The following is a 6,258-nucleotide window of genomic DNA, read 5'->3' as shown; positions in this document are numbered from 1 at the left end:
AAGGCAGTATTGCCAGGTGCAATCGATGGATTTCTGCCACATCGATCCAAGCAGAGAATGACGTACCTTACAAGGACAGGACACACTCAGGAAATCATTCACTCTGACTTCATCATGACTTTAGTTTGTTTTGAAGTCATAAGAATTGTTATTAGCATAACGTTAGTTGGTTTTACCCAAACAAGGAATAGTTCCTTGTTATATGTAGATTTGAGAAAGATTACAAGGATTTTATTTAGTTCACCATGAAGATGTTTTTTTGTTTTGTAACATATGCCAAGTAGTAAGATTCAAGTATCAGCAGGTAAAAGGATGACACAAACAGTTAGATAAAAACAGACCGATAGAATGGCGCTAGGCTTGTTTAAATAAAGAGTAATATTTAGCTATTTTTAGATAGTTTAATCCTTCTTATACTTTGTAAAAGAACAAGTGCCTTTACACCAGATACAGTATGAAGATGATTTATGATGTGAAAGGAGGGCGTTAGACGTTTTCCATACCAAGATAATTGCTGCTATTTTGCGAAGTGACATTAAAGGTTTAAGATAGAAGTTATGCACAAATGAAAAACTTCATATTTATGATGAATATGTATTCTTATTTGTATTTTTTACTTTTATGAGTTATGTACCATGCAATGTTCGGATGAAGAACTCATTGATTTCAATATTATTTACATACCTTAAATGGTATGTAAGGAGGGATTGTTAGAAATTAAAATCAATGTTGATATGGCGTAATTTGAATTAAATACACTATTTGATTTAAATCAGTTTTATTCTGAAAAACCGGAAGTTCTCAATATTAGCTTAACACTTTTATTCTGAAGGTTTGTCACTTCCGGTTAGCATTTAGCATCTGGCGGAATCATACGATTTCAAACCTTGAACCAAGGTGAAATGACATGTGATGTTGTACACTGAGCACACTGGGATTAGCACTCATTTATTGACGCTGAATAATGTGTAGCAGGGAATGTTTAAATAACCACAGACACCAGAATGATGTAATTTAGCTACAGAAAAAGGCAGGAATTGCATTGGACCCGCCCCCCGACGACGCCGGCCAATAGGAGAAGACCTCAGATGACAACAGGAAGAGCAAGCCAAGAATTGATCTCTTCTACCCCCTGACCTGAACTGACCGGTCGTTGGATGTGGAGAGCGCCTCCACTCGCACATTTCATTTTGTACACCACCGCATCTTTTGTGTAATTAAATGCTGTTCAACTTTTATAAGCTTCCCTTGACTCTTTTCAGTCTCTCCTGCCTTCAGGGTTCTAGAATTGCTTTCACTTTTCAGTGGATATCTTTCAAACTCATCCTCTTGTCTTCTTGAATGAGGATTTCATTCCTAACCATTAACGAGGCGCTTTTGTGCTTTTGGGGGTTTTCCCTCTCATGTAGTATGTTATATAGGTTATATAGAATGTTCTTCTGCTCTTAAATTGTTTTTGTTTTGCAGTGAAACAATCAAAGACCACTGACAGTAAACAATGCTGTGTCTCAAGTTCTGTACTTCAGTAGTTACACTTGCTACTTTGAGTGCATAAGTGCAATTGACACTGAGGAGACCCTTCGATCGCTATTGGCTACGTAGCGGTAGCCGCGATCATGATACACAGCACTAAACAAACAAAAGTAATAACTGTGTGTGTTTTGTTCCACTATTTCATTAAAGTACCACTAAACTGTATTCAAAATAAGTCACTGTTGATATCATTTGGCTAATTGAGCAGTCTGTAAGGATTTACTACCGCGACTGATAACAAAGAAGCTATCTAGCTAACGAGCTAACGTAAGCAGTCGTCACTTCCTGTGAGGGCACTGCAGCCTTTTGAGCATTGAGACAACGGAAGTATGAACGTTGAGACACAGTGTGGTTTTTGTTGGTTCATGCACATAGGCTACATCTTGAGATTACATCTGTCTCAAGTTAAAGCACGAAAAATTTGAAAACATTTAACGTATGAATACTGTTTTTCACATTCATCCATTCTCACCCCTAATGTGAAAATACAATATGTGTTGTTTGATATCGTGTTTAACAACTCTGCTGTTTCCCAGTTTCTCTCTCACTCAGTGACATCCAATGGTGTCATTTAGACAGAAAAACGGTTCCAGCTAAACTCTTCTGCTGCCTTTTGATGCCAGGCATCCAGAACTGGCACTCGGAGTGATTTGCCCTCACCAGGGTCTCCTCACACACACTGCATCCCCTGTTTGTCTGTTTTATTTGCTTTCATTGTTGTGTGTGTCTGTTTTTTCCCCTCTCTTCTTCTTCTCATCTCTGCAGTTTGATTGTTTTTCGGTTTAATCGCAGCTTATTCCCGTGCCTTGTTTCCTTCCTCGTGTTGTCATTTCATCCTCCTCCTCCTCCTCGTCTCTGAGGGCTTGTTTTCTGTTCGTGCCATGGCTCTTTTCATGTGTCCCTCGCCGGCAGAAATTGACGCTTAAATACACAGGAGGGAAGAACAAAACAAACAGACAAACAGCAGCCGGAGAACAGATGCTGAGCGGCTGCAAATATCTCTCGCTAACTGTGTGACATTGGGGGAGAGGAAAGTGATGGTGCAACATGGAGAAACATCCTTCACTACAAAGACTCTGAATGGCGATCCGAGCTGCATAGAAACTGTACATGAGCTCTACATGAAAGACAGATAAAGACTGCCTTTAAATCCTGCAGGATAATTCCAGTTTATTACAGCTTAGCTCATATTGTGTAGCGTTAGCGAATCTTACAACAGACAGTTTGGGGGATCATTCCACTGCTTTGTCTTACGAATAAGTTGTGGCTACCTTGGGGGTTTGTTTACAACGTGTCTTATCGTCAGCTCGTTTTTCTTTACTTTTCAACTTGGTCAGTACTTTTTTATATTAATTGTAAGTAATGGACAAAAAGGCTACAGTGTGCTTCAAACTAACTGGTTGACATGAAAACAAGGAGAATATGGCACCACAAATGACTCCTGATAATGTTCTCAAACTAACATTTATAGTTGATTACAAGCTCCTCCCCATATTGGACTCTGGTATCCATCAATCACTATGTTGTTGGATTTTGGTTTTGGACAGTTACAAGAAAAATATGTTTCTGGCCAACCCAGTCAAAAAGGGGGAAATCGTGTTGGTGTAAACAAATCAAAAGAATACATTTTGTTTCTATAACAACAAAAAGGTGCCCTGAGACTTGGTTGGTCTGGCACTGTTAGATGATCCAACATTGTTTTTGTGCCATGAAGCTTTAAAAAACTAAGAATAATTATGATAATGTTATGGTTCATCCTGTGGAGACCGTGAATAGCCTCAGCATGTTGTAGTAAAGACCCTAATAGTTAACAAGATGTCTTCTAAGGTCTCTTATGTTAAAGTCAGACGTCCATTTGTGCACCTTGACCTTCTATGCAACCGTTTCTTTCATCAGTGTTACAACATTGCACAATCACAAGGTTAGAAAAAACAAAACATAATTGTGTTTAAGGGAATGCAACGACCCCTGTGTGCGTACCTTTAATGATCCTCCATGTTTGTCTTAGAAGGTAGCATTGATTGCGAGCACCTGGGGTGTTTCTCAATGTCGAGGAAGGATGCTCCAGAGCCACTATTTCAAGGATACTACGTCATCGAGTGCCGCCGAAGGACTGTTCCAATGTTCAGGAGACTTGGAATTTAACCGAGGCCGGCGAACTTCGTTGCGGGAAATCTCGAGGCTGCACATGTGTAAACTCCGCGGTCTTAAAATCCCCACAATGCTTTGCGCACGGACCAATTTCCAAATCTTTGGCGGAAATCGCGCTGCATTTAAGGCGGGGCCTCTCATATGACACCTGTTAGCCTGTTCCACCATTCTTCTTTTTCCGAGGCTAGGAAGGATTCTTGCCTCGCTTCTGAAGCAACTGACTCGGAGGTACGCTACCAAGCAAGCCTCCTGGACATTGAGAAACACCCCTGGTCACGCTGCTCTCTTTGCTGGCAGACCTCCTTCCTGAGAGCAGTTACCTGTTTGTGTCATTTGTTTGGCATTGTCTTTGGTTTTGACACACAACATTATGCTCAATCATCCACACCTACACTACTGACACTACTGACATACACACTTCATATGGGTAGCTTTCCTTTGGTTTGGTTTACAGTATTTAGTTTGAATAAAAACACTTACTTCACCCGTACCTCGTGTCCTTTTCCATTCTTTTGTCATGGCCAAGAGCCAGACCATGACAGGAATTAAGGGTATCTAGCTTTTAAACAAGCAACCAAAGATGTCATTTTCCTGGTGATGACAGTCTTTTACCTACTGTAAGTTTGTCGTAGAAAATGTCACAGTGGTTTGTAATCATTTCTGATCGTTAGAATTAAACTGTGACGTATATTTCTTCACTTATTGTTCAACATCGGATAATACAACTCAATGTAATAAGATGTGTTTGGTACATTTTGGAGAGCTAAAGGTTTGTCACAGTTTTTGCTTCACCCCTCGATTCTCCATTTGCCATCTCCACCCAACAATCTTATCAGAGCTTGTGCAGAAGGGACTCCAGAGAGCGGCGGGGAAAAGGCCTGCAGAGGCAGTGACCAAGCTCTGAGACAGATAACAAACAGTTTATCAGCGATCCAGAGAAACTCTGTTGGAAGTGGGAAAGCCATCCTGCTATAATCAGAGGAGAGTGTGGTAAGAAATGGAAAGAAGTGGACGAAAAGAAGCAGGAAGAAAGAGGAAAGAGAGGCCAGAGGTTCCTGTCTTTATTACAGAACCAGACCCATTACATCGCAGCGGGCTGAGCCGAGTCGGGCCTTTCAACTGGGACGTAAATTTGAGGAATCAGGCGGGTGATGGAAACGATAAGAAAGGAAAAAGGCATCTCGGTATCCTGCCACTGCAGAGCCACTTGACATTTCTGATGACATTTGAGCCCGTTTGAATCTGCTTGAAATTGCGGTGCTTCATCTCGACGTAATGCTACACTTTAGAAAGACCCTCCTTATCTGCCAGATTATGCCTCGGTATTATATGTGGGTATTATGCGGCGCTAATAGTGCATGTAGATACTTCACAAATGATACTAAAAATGCCTCGCATCACACACAAGGAGGATTTGGCCCTTCAGTAAAAGAATACTTCCGAGTATGCAAATGCCCACAAAAGAATTAGGGCTTAACAGATTTGACTCACTCAAACAATGGCATGCGGCTCTTTTCCCAGGATGCAACTGCCCGTCAGTTTGCAGGATTAAGGCTGTGGGTTGTGACAATGTGTTGAATGAAAAAGGACAAAAGAGACACCTCCTTTATTACAGGGATATGACTATAAATGCTTCTCTTATAATGCCTGACGAATGATTAAATCCTGAGGAGGGAGCAGAGGCTGCACACTGCCCCCTGTTGGAGGATCCTGCTCTCAGCAGCTCTGCCTGAAATACTTTTGGCAACATGTTTGAGTCGTAGTGTTGCTCCGGGTGACATGCTTTATGTGGTGAAGAGTAGAAATACTACTGTGCTAAATGGGCTTTATGTTCCCTGCATCGTGCTGAGGTTTGAGCGAAAGCTATTGTGGCTTTATGTTACTGAAACATGTTCCAGTTGTCTCTAAAAGGAGATATTTTATAGTGCCACCATGGTTCTGCAGGCAAGTCAAGGTTATTTATTTATTTTAACAAAAGATAATTTACCATACATTTAAATAGATGAAAACACTTTCATTGAATAGCAAATAAAATACAAAAAATAACAAGCTAATATGAGCAGAATATGGCCCCTTTAATGGTATTTGGGTCCGAACAACGTCATCGTCAAAATGTCCCAACTGGAATTGTACTAATTCTTAATAGCACAATTATTATTTTCTGAAATTAATCACATGTTTGAGGACCTACACTACACCAAAATGCCCACACTATGTCCCAGTAGAGGCACGAGATACAAATATGAACCTGAAAATTCATCCAACAGCATCCTGTTGTGCTTCGAGTTATGCAGTAAATATACATTCCTCTTAATACGTTGTATACTTTCTCGTCTGCACGCCTTTGAGCTGGGCTGAAACGAATGGTCTCGTCCAGACTTGGTACTTGAGTGCAAAGACTAACTTTCACATTAATGACTTGGTCCCACCTCGGGGTTTGAAGCTCCTTCAGATCCCTTTGTGTCTCCATCAGCTGAGCGTTTGCTCTCTGTGGCGAAGTCCGGCTGAGGCCACCAGACAAGTGTGTGTGGTGGACCACAGTGACAGAAAACCAGAGCCACCATGAACTCTCAG

Source organism: Notothenia coriiceps, unplaced genomic scaffold (genome assembly GCF_000735185.1).
Source record: "Notothenia coriiceps isolate Sejong01 unplaced genomic scaffold, NC01 NC01_scaffold00032522, whole genome shotgun sequence".
NCBI classification, from domain to species: domain Eukaryota; kingdom Metazoa; phylum Chordata; class Actinopteri; order Perciformes; family Nototheniidae; genus Notothenia; species Notothenia coriiceps.
The sequence above is the reverse complement of the archived record's forward strand: the minus strand, read 5'-3'. Positions refer to the sequence as shown.